Here is a 14,044-nt window from a genome sequence, read left to right on the forward strand (position 1 = left end):
GCCGTGCTGAGAAAATGCTCAATCTCTGGATTACAGCAGAGACCTGGCCCCTCCTGCCAGGCTAGGCCCACAGACACACTTTTAACCTCCTTTCTCCCTCCCGCATCCCAAAACAAAGTCTCTGAACGCAATCCCAGAAAAAAGCAGAACCAAAGGAGTCCCTTTCGAGGATTCCCTCTGACACTGACCCCATGACAGCCACACCCCAGCAGGAGGGACATGGAGTCAGGAACTGGGTTTTCCTCTCTCTGATCCTCATCTCGTCCACAGGAAAGTGATTCTCCCCACAGTGCAGTAATACATCTGTCTGGGCAGATGAGAGAGCTGGAAATCTCTTTCAAAACCCTTTTATCCCACGGACCCTGTCAGTCTCTCTATCTCCTTTTCCCTGTGCCCTCTCCATGCCTGTCTGCAAGGAAACTCTCATTCCTGGGTTGTTTGCTCCCCCATGGCTGGATTTGCTCCTGCAGATGGCAGGAGAAATGGGTTGGGGGGCTGTTACTGTAGAGTCATTTTATAGTCCTTCACTGCCTGCCTGGGATTTCCCCATTGTCTGCCTAGGACCCCCACCTGCCCTCCACCAGGATCTGCCAGGCCATTTGCCTGGGACCCCCTCCTCCTCCCAGCAGGACCCCCTGACGCTTTACAGGAGGACCCCTCACTCTGTGCCAGGGACCGCCCCACCACAGCTCTGTGCACTGGGCATGGCAATGGTCCCAGGAGCCAGCTGGGCAATCCCAGGCAGAGCCCCTGGCACAGCACCAGGCAGCATCTAATCCCCTGCCCCACCTGCCCAAGAGACCCCCACCCCCACTGGTCTGCAGCCAACAGGCCGCCAGCGATATCCACCTCCAGGACCCATAGCCTTAGGGCTGGGCACATCAGAACTACCCCCCAAAACCCCAAATCCTCCAGAACCCACCAACCTGACTAGGGCCCCCCCTGCCCAGCCACCCAGAGGCCTCCCCCTACCACAATGCCCCTTCAGCTCCCGCTGCAATCTCCCCGCACAAACACCTGCCCCCCCCAGCAACAGTGTTCCCTCACAGTGTCTGACAAGTGGATAGAAAGTTATCACCACCCCCTGCTGGCCAGTCACACAGGCAGAGGGAGCCCGGGGGGACGCCTCTTTAACAGGAGAAGGGAAGCCATGGAGGGCCAAAATAAGTAAGACATTTCCATACTCTGTCACTAGCAAATAATGGCCACCGTGGATCCACCCCAGAGTTGGCTACAGCTTTGCACTGCGGGAAGCCTCCCCTCACGGAGACCTATACTATAAAGCTGCAAATATTACTTAAAAAAATAGCCTTAAAATTAAAAAACTCAATTAATAATTTAAAATCAACAATAAAAACATTAAATAAAAAAATATAGCAGCTCAAAACATTTTCCCTCCAAAACAGGCTAGCTTTAAACTATCTCTTAGCATCCCCAAAAAAAAATTATGCCCTCATCGGGCCCCAATATTATATATATATAAATAATAGCAATTATAAAATCTATAAAAAAATAATACAGGCTAAAACCCATGCCCAAGCCAAAGCACAGGTTGCCTATACTGCCCCAAAAAACAATTGGTTATAACCCTTGTTTTCAGGCTAAAGTTGGTCATCTTGGCTTGGTGGTTTATTTAGCCTGCTATTAAAATTTCTCTTTCCTATATTGCTTGTATTACTAGTATTATGCTGTGCAATATCATATATCAGGGCCCTTTTGCAAAAATTAATAAATCATTCTCTTCAGGGCTATCACAAAATGCTTATAAAAAATCATATTATAAAAAAATAAATAGCCCAAATAAAAAAACTCAAAGCCAAGGCTGTTAAATGTTCTCAAAGGGGGGAGTTGTTGGGAACACTGGGGCATGGCCACTAGGTAACTCGAGGGGATGGAAGACCAGGAGTGTCGATGAAGCCACCTCGCACTAGGCCCCTGTGTCCTTGCCCCCCCCCCCTCCTGCCTGGAGGCATTCGCAGCAGCTCTGCGTACTAGGCCCAAGTGTCCTTGGCCCCCCCGCCTGGAGGCACACACAGCAGTTATGCTAAGAATCTGCAACAGTATGTTGCAGAGTCAGACTGCCTGAAACTAAGCAAGGCCAAACAAAAAAAATATAAAAAAACAATGCTAAATAAAGCTGCTTTATATATAGTTTAACAAATAATACAAAAAATCAGGGAACTAGCTGGGAACTGAATTGGCTGGCTATATGAATACTTGGAGCAGCTTGCTATTAAATAAATATGCTAAAAATATATATATATATAAAAGCCTGTGTAACTTCCTGCTCTGTTGTGCAGGATTTAAGATTTTATTCTCCCTGTACCTTTTTGCAGCTGCAAATAAACTTTTCTGCTTCTCCACCCCGTTGTGATTATTGGGTGTAGCACAGCGGGTAACGAACCACTCAAGCTGTTGTTCAGCCTCTCGGCACTGGGTGCCGGCAACACTAGCAAATAATGGCCACCGTGGATCCACCCCAGAGTTGGCTACAGCTTTGCACTGCGGGAAGCCCCCCCTCACGGAGACCCTTTGTCATGGGGTTTGGGATACTTCTGGAACCACGCTGCACTCAGAGGAACCTCCTCATCCCGTGCCAGCTGGAGAAAAGAAAAGGGTCCAGCCAACTCTCCTGTTACCAACTGGGAACCACCCATCCCCCAAACAGGGGGAGGCCCCTGGCTTTGATGGGTATTGAATAGATGGCTAGTCTCTTTTATCAGCAAACATTTTTAACAGAGAGAAAGGAGGGAACAAATGATTCTCAAAGGCGAGGGAAAGATGATCATTGTTGCAGGGGGGTTAATTTCCCAACCAGGATGGAGAAGAACTCAGGGCGACAGTTTCCCCCCAAGGAAGGACAAGTTGCTAGGATTTAGAGACATGGGGAACAGCCCCAAACCCAAGAGGATTTTTAATTGACATTTGATGATGACATCGTAAGAGGGAAACCTGAGATTTGAGATCGGTGTTCAGAAATGAAAGAGAAAGGTTGGAAATCTGAGGGATTTTGGATCCATTTATGCAAATTATAGAGAGGAAAGTGGAAAACGAGAGGGATTTTATCGCAGTTGTTGATAGGAGGTAAAAGCTGAGTGTATTTCCCACCACTATTTGGTCAATGAATAGAAATGGGCAACATTGGCAAACGTTTTGGATCCATATTCAGGAATCTGAGAAAAGGTGTAAATCTGAGATTTTCGTCTTAATTTATAATTACAGAGACAGGGAAAGCTCTCAGGGGCATATTCAATTAGAAGTAGACAACTAGAGTAAAAGTGGGGCAAACGTTGAGGGTATTTTTGAGGAATCTTTGAGACGTACAGAGAAAACGTGTCACAAACTACGCAACTGAGAACATGGGATAAACGCCAAGACCGGGGGGCTTTTATGTGGCTATTAAAGAACGAGCTGGAAAAGGGGGGACCGTTTGTGATATAAAATCCAGCCTGTCCAATACAGAAGCAGAAAGTGATGGTCCCCCCCCACGACCCCCGTTCACCTGGGCAGCAGGGAGCCCTCTGAGGGGCTGACTGAAGGGGGCGGGGAGGGGGCGGCAGTGGGGGATGGGCAGGTAGGGGGCAGAGAGTCACTTTCCTGCCCCCCCCGCCCAGCGCTCCCCCCCCGGGGTCTCCCACTCACCGGAGCACGGGGGGGTTAATGACGGGCCCCACCCCGCACAGACCCCGGAGGGGAGCCGCAGCTGCTCCTCCTACAGATCCGACACGAGGCAGCGCCTGGTCTGCTCCGGGCTCCGCCCCCAGACGCTGCCCCGCCCCCGGTCTGCTCCAGGCTCCGCCCCCAGACGCTGCCCCGCCCCCGGTCTACTCCAGGCCCCGCCCCCAGACGCTGCCTCGTGTCGGGTCTCTCGGAGGAGCAGCTGCGGCTCCGCTCCGGGGTCTGTGCTGGGGGGGCCCGTCATTAACCCCCCCGTGCCCGGCCGGGGGGGGCTTTGTCCAGCTGGGACCAGCCCCGGCTCTGCCCGCCCCCGACCCGGTGAGTGGGAGACCCCGCGGGGGGGGCAGCGCTGGTGGGGGGGCAGGAAAGTGACTCTCTGCCCCCGGCTGGGATTGGGGGGGGCAGAGACTGGGGCCCGGCGGGCGGGGTCCCTTGGGGGGTGTTGGGGGGAGAAGCCGGAGTTGCGTGTGGGGGGGGGTTGAATTGTCTCTGTGCAGCCAGGAAATTCCCGGGGGGAAGTGGGGGGCGGCGGGGGAGTTAATTGGATCCCCTTCCCCCCCCCGGGCACAAATGCCCCCCAGTTTTCCCCTTTTCCCTCTCGGTAGCTCCCACCTGGTTGTAAACTCCCCCCCCCCCATTGATCCGCTCTCTGGTCTCCCCTGATACCCCCGTCTCTCCCTCCTTCCCTCCTCCTCACATGTCTATTGAAACTCCCCTCCCGTGGGGGGGGGCGGGATTTCCCTCCCCCCCCGTTTTATCCGCAGCGATTTGTCCCGGTGTCGGTGGGAAGTTGGAGCCCGGAGCCATCCCCCAACCTGGCTGCCCCGGCGTGGGGGTGGGAGGAGACGCCGGTCTCTGCCGGGGCAGGGAAGGGAGGGGACGTGTCCCCCATGGGGCTGCCCCCGATCCCCGCTTCCGAGTCCCACTTGCTGCCCCCCAACTGCAGCACCGTTGCCCCCAGCCCCCACCTACCCCCCACCTGCCCATCCCCCACTGCCGCCCCCTCCCCTCCCCCAGGGAGCCCTCCAGCTCCCCCCCCGCCCCCTCCAGTCAGCCCCTCAGAGGGCTCCCTGCTGCCCAGGTGAACGGGGGTGGGGGGGACCATCACTTTCTGTTTATGTATTGGACAGGCTGGATTTTATATGACAAACGGTCCCCCCTTTTCCAGCTAGTTCTTTAATAGCCACATAAAATCCCCCCCGGTCTTGGCGTTTATCCCATGTTCTCAGTTGCGTAGTTTGTGACACGTTTTCTCTGTACGTCTCAAAGATTGATAAAAAAGTTTGCCCCACTTTTACTCTAGTTGTCTACTTCTAATTGAATATGCCCCTGAGAGCTTTCCCTGTCTCCGTAATTATAAATTACGACGAAAATCTCAGATTTACACCTTTTCTCAGATTCCTGAATATGGATCTAAAACGTTTGCCAATGTTGCCCATTTCTGTTCATTGACCAAATAGTGGTGGGAAATACACTCAGCTTTTACCTCTGTGACAAAGTGGGACTGTTCTTAATGTTCTTAATGTTTCCTCTGAATAGTGTGGGGTGCCTCAGTTTCCCCTAGGCAGTTCTTAAGTATCTAGGTGGTGGGATAAGGGTGTATGATCATTGCAGAGCCCTAGAGGGCAGGTGTGTGCAGGAGTCTGGACACAGAGAATGGCCGACACCCTGTTTCCTGGCCACTGATGGCCTGGGCCCTTCCCCCCTGCAAGGTGAGAGCTAAAGGGTTGGAGAACAAAGGAATCCGGTGACCTCCTGGCCCGGGAAAGGAACCAAGCCCAGAGGAGGAGGGGCTGGAGGGAGTTTCAGTTGGGGGCTGGCTGGGACATGGAGTGAAGGGCAGACGTGTTTGTCTGGCTCACTGTCCCCCCCAAAATGACCCCAGCTGAGGGGTCCTGTTCTCTGCACCTGCAAGCTCTGTTTTAGACCATGTTCCTGTCATCTAATAAACCTCTGTTTTACTGGCTGGCTGAGAGTCCCGTCTGACTGCGGAGTTGGGGGGCAGGACCCTCTGGCTTCCCCAGGAGCCCTGCCTGAGCGGACTCGCTGTGGGAAGGGCATGGAGGGGCAGAGGATGCTGAATGGTCCGAGGTCAGACCCAGGAAGGTGGAAGCTGGGTGAGCTGTGTGTCCTGAAGACAGACTGCTCACAGAAAGGCGACTGCCCCAGAGTCCTGCCTGGCTTCATGGGGAGCAGTTCCAGAGCCTCGCCCAGGGACTCCGTGACAACTGGTGGCAGGGGTGGGATGTACTGCACCCTGTGGACAGCGCTTCCTGCAGTAAGTGACTGGGGAGCAGTAAAATGAAGGGGGATTGACGGGGACCAGACGTGCTGAAGATTCAGAGAGAGAGAGTTTCAGGGGGCGGTTAACTCCTGGAAGTGTGTGACCAGAGAGAAGGACTTTTGCAGTAACAGGGTTCCCCTGGGGATTGCAGCGAGCGGTCCCAGGGACGGAGGAGTCTGCCGCTCGACCCTGACAAAGAGGGGGTGATCTCGAGAAGGGCTGGCACACTAGGGGTTCTCCCTGGAAACCGTGGGGAGCTGAGAGCACACAGGCCTGTGAGTCCACAACTTGGGAAGGGCGGAGTGAGGGCCTGTCACCGTCTCCTGAAGAAGGACATTGTAACCCTGTGCAGAAAGAGAGGGTTGAGCGTTGGAAAGTTCACCAAAGCACAGTTAATCGTGCAGCTGGAGGAGGATGACCGCTCTAAGGGACAGATTCCTGACCCGAAATGGGGCTATAGCAGGATCTGGGAGCAGCTGGAGTGGTGGCCAGGCATCGCCAAGACTCCTGTCCCCGACCAGACGAGGGTCTTCACGATCGGGTTCCCCATCCGGGGATCGGAGTCGGACAGGATTGGAGCTGAGTCCGAGAGAGCAAGAGGACCGTGAGAGACAGCGAGAGCCCGAGAAAGAGCTGCAGAAGCAGCAGCAGCAGCATGAACTGGTGATGGGGGAGTGGAGAGGCCTAGGGGACCCCCCAGGGGTGAGTGGGGATAGACCCCGGGGGGCCAGTTCCACAGGGAACCTCGAGACTAAATTGCTGCTCCTGGTTAAGGAGGGGGGATGTGGATGCCCACCTCACTGCCTTTGAGCAGGCTGGAGATTTGAACCGGGGGACCCTGCGGAAAAGCCCCGGTGTCTAGCTCCCTTGCTGGGTCCCAAGGCCGTAGACTCCGTCAGCCAGATGGGTGGGGAGGTGGACAGGCTCCCACTCCTGGTCCCAACCTATATGTCTGTGTGGAGTTTCCTTGGGCCAGGCCCCTCAGACCCCCAGTGGGAGCAGAAGGTGATGGTGAATGGGGAGACATTCCTGGGGTGGCGAGATCCTGGGACAGAGAGAACTGGTGTCAGACCCTGGGTGGTGCAGCCTCAGAGGCTGAGGGGCTGTGTGAGCTGGGTGAGGGTCCCAGGGACGAAGCCCCTCGCCCTGCCTATGGCCCAGATCCCTGTGCAGACCCAGGAGGGGTGGGGCTGGCTGGTCGTTGGGGTTCTCCAGGACACCAGCTGCAAGACCCTGTTATGGGATGACTGTGTCTCTTTGGGACAGGATCCAGGCCGTACTCCTGTAACTGCCAAGGGTTTGAATCCAGGGAACCAATCGGTGGAGAGGGAAATGGTTAGTTAAAATGCAGATGACCTGGCTGGCAGCAGGGAGGAGCAGCTAGGCTCAAGCTATCTGCCTGACTTTAACCAGACCCCTGGAGTTGGGTGGGACAGAGAGATGCTCCCCGCCCCCCTTGCACACCGGAGAGGGGGCTCACGCTGGCTCTGATGCAGTGAGGAAAGCAGGGAGCTCGCTGCCTACCTTCACTGGGACAGCAAGGGCAGTGCTGAGCAAAGGGGGAGCTGAGACCCCAGCTGAGTGGGGGAGACACAGGCAGGGCAGGGGATCTGTGGGGAGTGGCAAGGTGCTGGGTAAGGAAAGTCTGGATGAGCCTAGGCAGCCTTGTGAGCTGATGGCTGTGTCTAGTCAGCAGGGTGGGAAGTCGAGGAGAGTGGAAGAGGAGTGTCCCTGGACCTTACCTGTTAGCTGGGTGGAGAATTGGGACAGTGAAGGAAACATGCCTATGTCTGTCAGGGGTATTGACTTGCCAATGGAGGGAGCTACCCTGATCTCCAAGCAGTTGTCTGTGACCACCCTTGTGTGCTGGGACAAGGGGAGAGAGGTCCCAAGCTGGGTGTCTGGGAAAGGAGAAAGTGTGTCCGGCTCTTCTTTGTCTGTGGAGCAGACAGAAGGGGCCTTTCAGCCTGTAATGGTTGAGGGGCGTGCAGTTGTCTCAGAGCTGGTTCTGGATTCAGCTAAAGCCCAGGAAGGGAAGGGTCCTAAGTTTGTGTCTGCTCAGGAGAATGGCCCTGTAACTAGGTCGCATCCAGTTAGGGTCTATGTAAAATCCCAGAGACGAGACAATTCTGGTGCTTGTATTTTGCCTGTTGCTAGTGTGTTGTTGGAAAGGGTGTAGCAACTCTGTCTAATCAGGGTGAGATCCTAGCCAGGGCACAAGGAGAGCAGGAAGGTGATGTGATTGTGTTACCTCCTGAGGGTGTGGAAACCGGTAGCAAGAAGGAAAAGATTCCTGAACTTGTGTGTGGCAAAGGGAAGGAGAATGCTTCTGACCTTTTGTCTAGGAAGTCTGTAAGTTTGCCTGAAAGGGGATTGTGTAGGAATCCGCCGGATGGGCCAGAGGTGATTCTGGATGTAAGGGAGACCCAGAAAGAGTCTGTTGTTGCTCAGGAAAGTGTTCCTCTAGAGCAAGCCCTCGGTGAAGAGGGTAAGGGCAGAATTTCTGTGAGGGGTGAATTATTGCATAGAAAAGCCCCTAGGGAAAGGAATCCTCATGGAGTCTTTGCAAGCAGTTTACTGCCACTGAAGGGTGTGAAAGTGATTTTATCAAGAAAGTTTCAGTTCCTAACAGCCAGAAATTTTCTGTTGTGAATGGATCCACTGACTGTCCTGTTGAAAGACCCGGTGTGGAGAGCTTTGAGAAGGTCTCCGATGAAGTGAAAGCTGTTAAGAAAGTTAAACAGTCCCATAACCAAGTGGCTGTGTTTGGCCAGCTTGTTGGGGAGAAGACCCAATCCCAGTTTGACCCCCTGGGGTTTTGGGGTGGCCAAAGGGCATGGGCCACAGAAACCTTCCCACATGCGGCCTGCGAGTGCTATCGACCACCACTGACCTAAGGGAGGGCGTGAAACTGGAAGGGCCTGGTGTAACTCCTCCCAAGGAATGGGAGAGATGCTGGGGCACCCATGGGAATGTTGGTGGCTTCGAACTTCCCCAGGTCACCGGCTAAAGTGACTCCGCTCAGTTCGATCTCGAAGGGGGGAGAGATGTGACAAAGTGGGACTGTTCTTAATGTTTCCTCTGAATAGTGTGGGGGTGCCTCAGTTTCCCCTATGAAGTTTTTTAGTATCTAGGTGGTGCAATAAGGGTGTATGATCATTGCAGAGCCCTAGAGGGCATGTGTGTGCAGGGGTCTGGACACAGAGAATGGCCAACACCCTGTTTCCTTGCCACTGATAGCCTGGGCCCTTCCCCCCTGCAAGGTGAGAGCTAAAGGGTTGGAGAACAAAGGAATCCGGTGACCTCCTGGCCTGGGAAAGGAACAAAGCCCAGAGGAGGAGGGGCTGGAGGGAGTTGGAGTGAAGTGCAGGCGTGGTTGTCTGGCTCACTGCCCCCAAAATGGACCCAGCTGAGGGGTCCTGTTCTCTGCACCTGCAAGCTCTGTTTTAGACCATGTTCCTGTCATCTAATAAACCTCTGTTTTACTGGCTGGCTGAGAGTCCCGTCTGACTGCGGAGTTGGGGGGCAGGACCCTCTGGCTTCCCCAGGAGCCCTGCCTGAGCAGACTCGCTGTGAGAAGCGGACGGAGGGGCAGAGGATGCTGAATGCTCCGAGGTCAGACCCAGGAAGGTGAAAGCTCGGTGAGCTGTGTGTCCTGAAGACAGGCTGCTCACAGAAAGGAGACTTCCCCGGAGTCCTGCCTGGCTTCGTAGGGAGCAGTTCCAGAGCATCGCCCAGGGACTCCGTGACAACCTCCTATCAACAACTGCTATAAAATCCCTCTCATTTTCCACTTTCCTCTCTATAATTTGCATAAATGGATCCAAAATCCCTCAGATTTCCACCCTTTCTCTTTCATTGCTGAACACTGATCTCAAATCTCAGGTTTCCCTCTTACGATGTCATTATCAAATGTCAATTAAAAATCCTCTCGAGTTTGGGGCTGTTCCCCATGTCTCTAAATCCTAGGAACTTGTCCTTCTTTGGGGGGAACCTGTCGCCCTGAGAGCTTCTACATCCTGGTTGGGAAATTAATCCCCCTGCAACAATGATCATCTTTCCTTCTCCTTTGAGAATCATTTGTTCCCTCCTTTCTCTCTGTTAAAAATGTTTACTGATAAAAGAGACTAGCCATATATTCAATACCCATCAAAGCCAGAGGCCTCCCCCTGTTTGGGGGATGGGTGGTTCCCAGTTGGTAACAAGAGAGTTCATAGAATCATAGAATATCAGGGTTGGAAGGGACCCCAGAAGGTCATCTAGTCTAACCCCCTGCTCGAAGCAGGACCAATTCCCAGTTAAATCATCCCAGCCAGGGCTTTGTCAAGCCTGACCTTAAAAACCTCTAAGGAAGGAGATTCTACCACCTCTCTAGGTAACGCATTCCAGTGTTTCACCACCCTCTTAGTGAAAAAGTTTTTCCGAATATCCAATCTAAACCTCCCCCACTGCAACTTGAGACCATTACTCCTCGTTCTGTCATCTGCTACCATTGAGAACAGTCTAGAGCCATCCTCTTTGGAACCCCCTTTCAGGTAGTTGAAAGCAGCTATCAAATCCCACCTCATTCTTCTCTTCCGTAGACTAAACAATCCCAGCTCCCTCAGCCTCTCCTCATAACTCATGTGTTCCAGACCCCTAATCATTTTTGTTGCCCTTCGCTGGACTCTCTCCAGTTTATCCACATCCTTCTTGTAGTGTGGGGCCCAAAACTGGACACAGTACTCCAGATGAGGCCTCACCAATGTCGAATAGAGGCCTCACCAATGTCGAATAGGTCGAGTTGGCTGGACCCTTTTCTTTTCTCCAGCTGGCACAGGATGAGGAGGTCCCTCTGACTGCAGCGTGGTCCAGAAGTATCCCAAACCCCATGACAAAGGGTCTCCGTGAGGAGGGGCTTCCGGCAGTACAAAGCTGTAGCCAACTCTGGGGTGGATCCACGGTGGCCATTATTTGCTAGTGACAGAGTATGGAAATGTCTTACTTATTTTGGCCCTCCATGGCTTCCCTTCTCCTGTTAAAGAGGCGTCCCTCCGGGCTCCCCCTGCCTGTGTGACTGGCCAGCAGGGGGTTGTGATAACTTTCTGTCCACTTGTCAGACACTGTGAGGGAACACTGTTGCTGGGGGGGCAGGTGTCTGTGTGGGGAGATTGCAGCGGGAGCTGAAGGGGCATTGTGGTAGGGGGAGGCCTCTGGGTGGCTGGGCAGGGGGGACCCTAGTCAGGTTGGTGGGTTCTGGAGGGTTTGGGGTTTTGGGGGATAGTTCTGATGTGCCCAGCCCTAAGGCTATGGGTCCTGGAGGTGGGTATCGCTGGGGGCCTGTTGGCTGCAGACCAGTGGGGGTGGGGGTCTCTTGGGCAGGTGGGGCAGGGGATTAGACGCTGCCTGGTGCTGTGCCAGGGGCTCTGTCTGGGATTGCCCAGCTGGCTCCTGGGACCATTGCCATGCCCAGTGCACAGCACTGTGGTGGGGCGGTCCCTGGCGCAGAGTGAGGGGTCCTCCTGTAAAGCGTCAGGGGGTCCTGCTGGGAGGAGGAGGGGGTCCCAGGCAAATGGGCTGGCAGATCCTGGTGGAGGGCAGGTGGGGGTCCTAGGCAGGCAATGGGGAAATCCCAGGCAGGCAGTGAAGGACTATAAAATGACTCTACACAAACAGCCCCCCACCCCATTTCTCCTGCCATTTGCAGGAGCAAATCCAGCCATGGGGGAGCAAACAACCCAGGAATGAGAGTTTCCTAGCAGACAGGCATGGAGAGGGCACAGGGAAAAGGAGATAGAGAGACTGACAGGGTCCGTGGGATAAAAGAGTTTTGAAAGAGATTTCCAGCTCTCTCATCTGCCCAGACAGATGTATTACTGCACTGTGGGGAGAATCACTTTCCTGTGGACAAGATGAGGATGAGAGAGAGGAAAACCCAGTTCCTGACTCCATGTCCCTCCTGCTGGGGTGTGGCTGCCGTGGGGTCAGTGTCAGAGGGAATCCTCGAAAGGGACTCCTTTGGTTCTGCTTTTTTCTAGGATTGCGTTCAGAGACTTTGTTTTGGGATGCGGGAGGGAGAAAGGAGGTTAAAAGCGTGTCTGTGGGCCTAGCCTGGCAGGAGGGGCCAGGTCTCTGCTGTAAGCCAGAGATTAAGTAGAGAGTTGTCACTTTGGATGGGCTATCACCAGCAGGAGAGTGAATTTGTGTGGGGGGCGGAGGGTGAGAAAACCTGGATTTGTGCTGGAAATGGCCCAACTTGATGATCACTTTGGATAAGCTATTACCAGCAGGAGAGTGGGGTGGGAGGGGGTATTGTTTCATGGTCTCTGTGTATATAATGTCTTCTGCAGTTTCCACGGTATGCATCCGATGAAGTGAGCTGTAGCTCACAAAAGCTCATGCTCAGATAAATTGGTTAGTCTCTAAGGTCCCACAAGTACTCCTTTTCTTTTAGCATTTTCTCAGTATTGCAGAATCTCAGATCTCACTCTGCAGGGAAAGAGCCTGGGGGAAGCGTGATTTGAAATGAACTAATGCCCGTTCCCAAACCTCCACAACGGCCCTTCTCGCCGGGCCAGGCTGCAGAACGACGATCACGTTTCGTTTTGGTTCATCCCGTCCTCCCATGGGACAGGGGAGCGACATGGCTGCAGAGGAGCCAGCTCAGGTAGGGATTATTGGGGGGGTTCTGATCTGTTCCTGCAGGAGGGAGAGGGACAGCAAATACACGGGAGAGGGGAAGGTTTGCACCGTCTGGTTTGGAGGTTGGGGCGGGCAGGAAATGCACAGGATGGAGAAAGGGAGGAGGCCAGAGGGTGGCAGACCTGCCTGGAGTTGTTTAATAAGTGGTCTACGTTCTTGGAACAGACCCATGAGGTTCGGAGGTGGAAATGCTCCAATTTGGTGAACAGAAAATAACCCACATAGATGGGGTTGGGAAAAAGGACCAGATTCATAGTGCTGGAGCCTGACCCAACTAACCAGCGGGTGCCTTGAAATTGAAGGGGGAAGCCACCAGTCAGGCTTAGGGGAGATTCTCCTGCCTCATATCCAGCTCCTCACAAGGAGGAGGGTGTTGGGCTTCCTACAAGAGATCTCTCCCTAGACCCTGCTCGGGGCAGCATCTCCGGTATCAGTCTGTGGCTAGTAGGTGTGTGATGGATCTGCTGGGAGAGAGGAGGGGCTCTCTCTTCGCCCCCTCACCCTGGTGTTTCCTGGGTGCTCTGAGCGGGGTGGGGGTGGGACTCTGTTGACTGCGGTCCACCCAGAGTTTCGTTTGATTGGCTCCTCTCCCCCACGAATAGTGGGGCTGTGAGTGGGGCAGCAGGTCCTGAGTGTGGGGCTCTGGCTCTTTCACGGGCCGGTGACCTTCGAGGAGGTGGCTGTGTATTTCACCAGGGAAGAGTGGGCTCTGCTGGACCCCGCTCAGAGAGCCCTCTCCAGAGACGTCATGCAGGAGACCTGTGAGAATGTGACCTCTGCTGGGTAAGGGTTCCTGTCCCCTCGGTTCTTGGAAGGGGAACTGAAGAGATGAGGTTCACACCACCCCCACAATGCCACCTCTGCTCTGTCCTGTTCCAGCATCACCCCAGCATGCCAGTGACACACACACGACCAGAGACCCTCCCCTGCTGCTGAACGCTGTGGGAAGAGAGCACAGGAGCAGAATCGCACAGTGTCAAATATCCCCTGTTTGCACAAGTAAAACGGGGGGTTAGGTCCAGCATAACGAGCAGAAGCTTCCTACCCCTGGCCTTCTCTCAAACCCTGAGCCTTTCCACCCAGACCAGAAAGTGCTTGGGGTGTAAGAAGCAGGCTGCTGGGGTCAGAGCGGCTGGTCCAGGGTTACTGATCACACAGACCTTGAATGCTGGCTGGGGGAATCCAGACAAGGGAGCTCCAGCAGCAGAACATTGAAACTCAGCCAGGATTACACTGCTCCGGATTGCCCCGTGCATGGGACAATGGCCTCGGTTGCTGGTGAAAATCCTTGAGACCTGGAGAGTTGCTTCCCCCGTCCCCATGTGCACTAGCCACAATCTACCTTCTCTGCAGACTTGGTTTTTTGAGTCCCTCATTCCTGAAGTCACATGACCCCGATTC

General features: G+C 54.2%; 1 protein-coding gene across 1 annotated transcript in view; it reads left to right on the forward strand.

The window, feature by feature from the left end:
• Nucleotides 1-14,044, forward strand: part of LOC140904802 (uncharacterized) — a 491,655-nt gene that overhangs the window by 202,540 nt on the left and 275,071 nt on the right. The window lies entirely within an intron of this gene.

The sequence above is a fragment of the Lepidochelys kempii genome, unplaced genomic scaffold (assembly GCF_965140265.1).
Source record: "Lepidochelys kempii isolate rLepKem1 unplaced genomic scaffold, rLepKem1.hap2 scaffold_78, whole genome shotgun sequence".
NCBI lineage: Eukaryota > Metazoa > Chordata > Testudines > Cheloniidae > Lepidochelys > Lepidochelys kempii.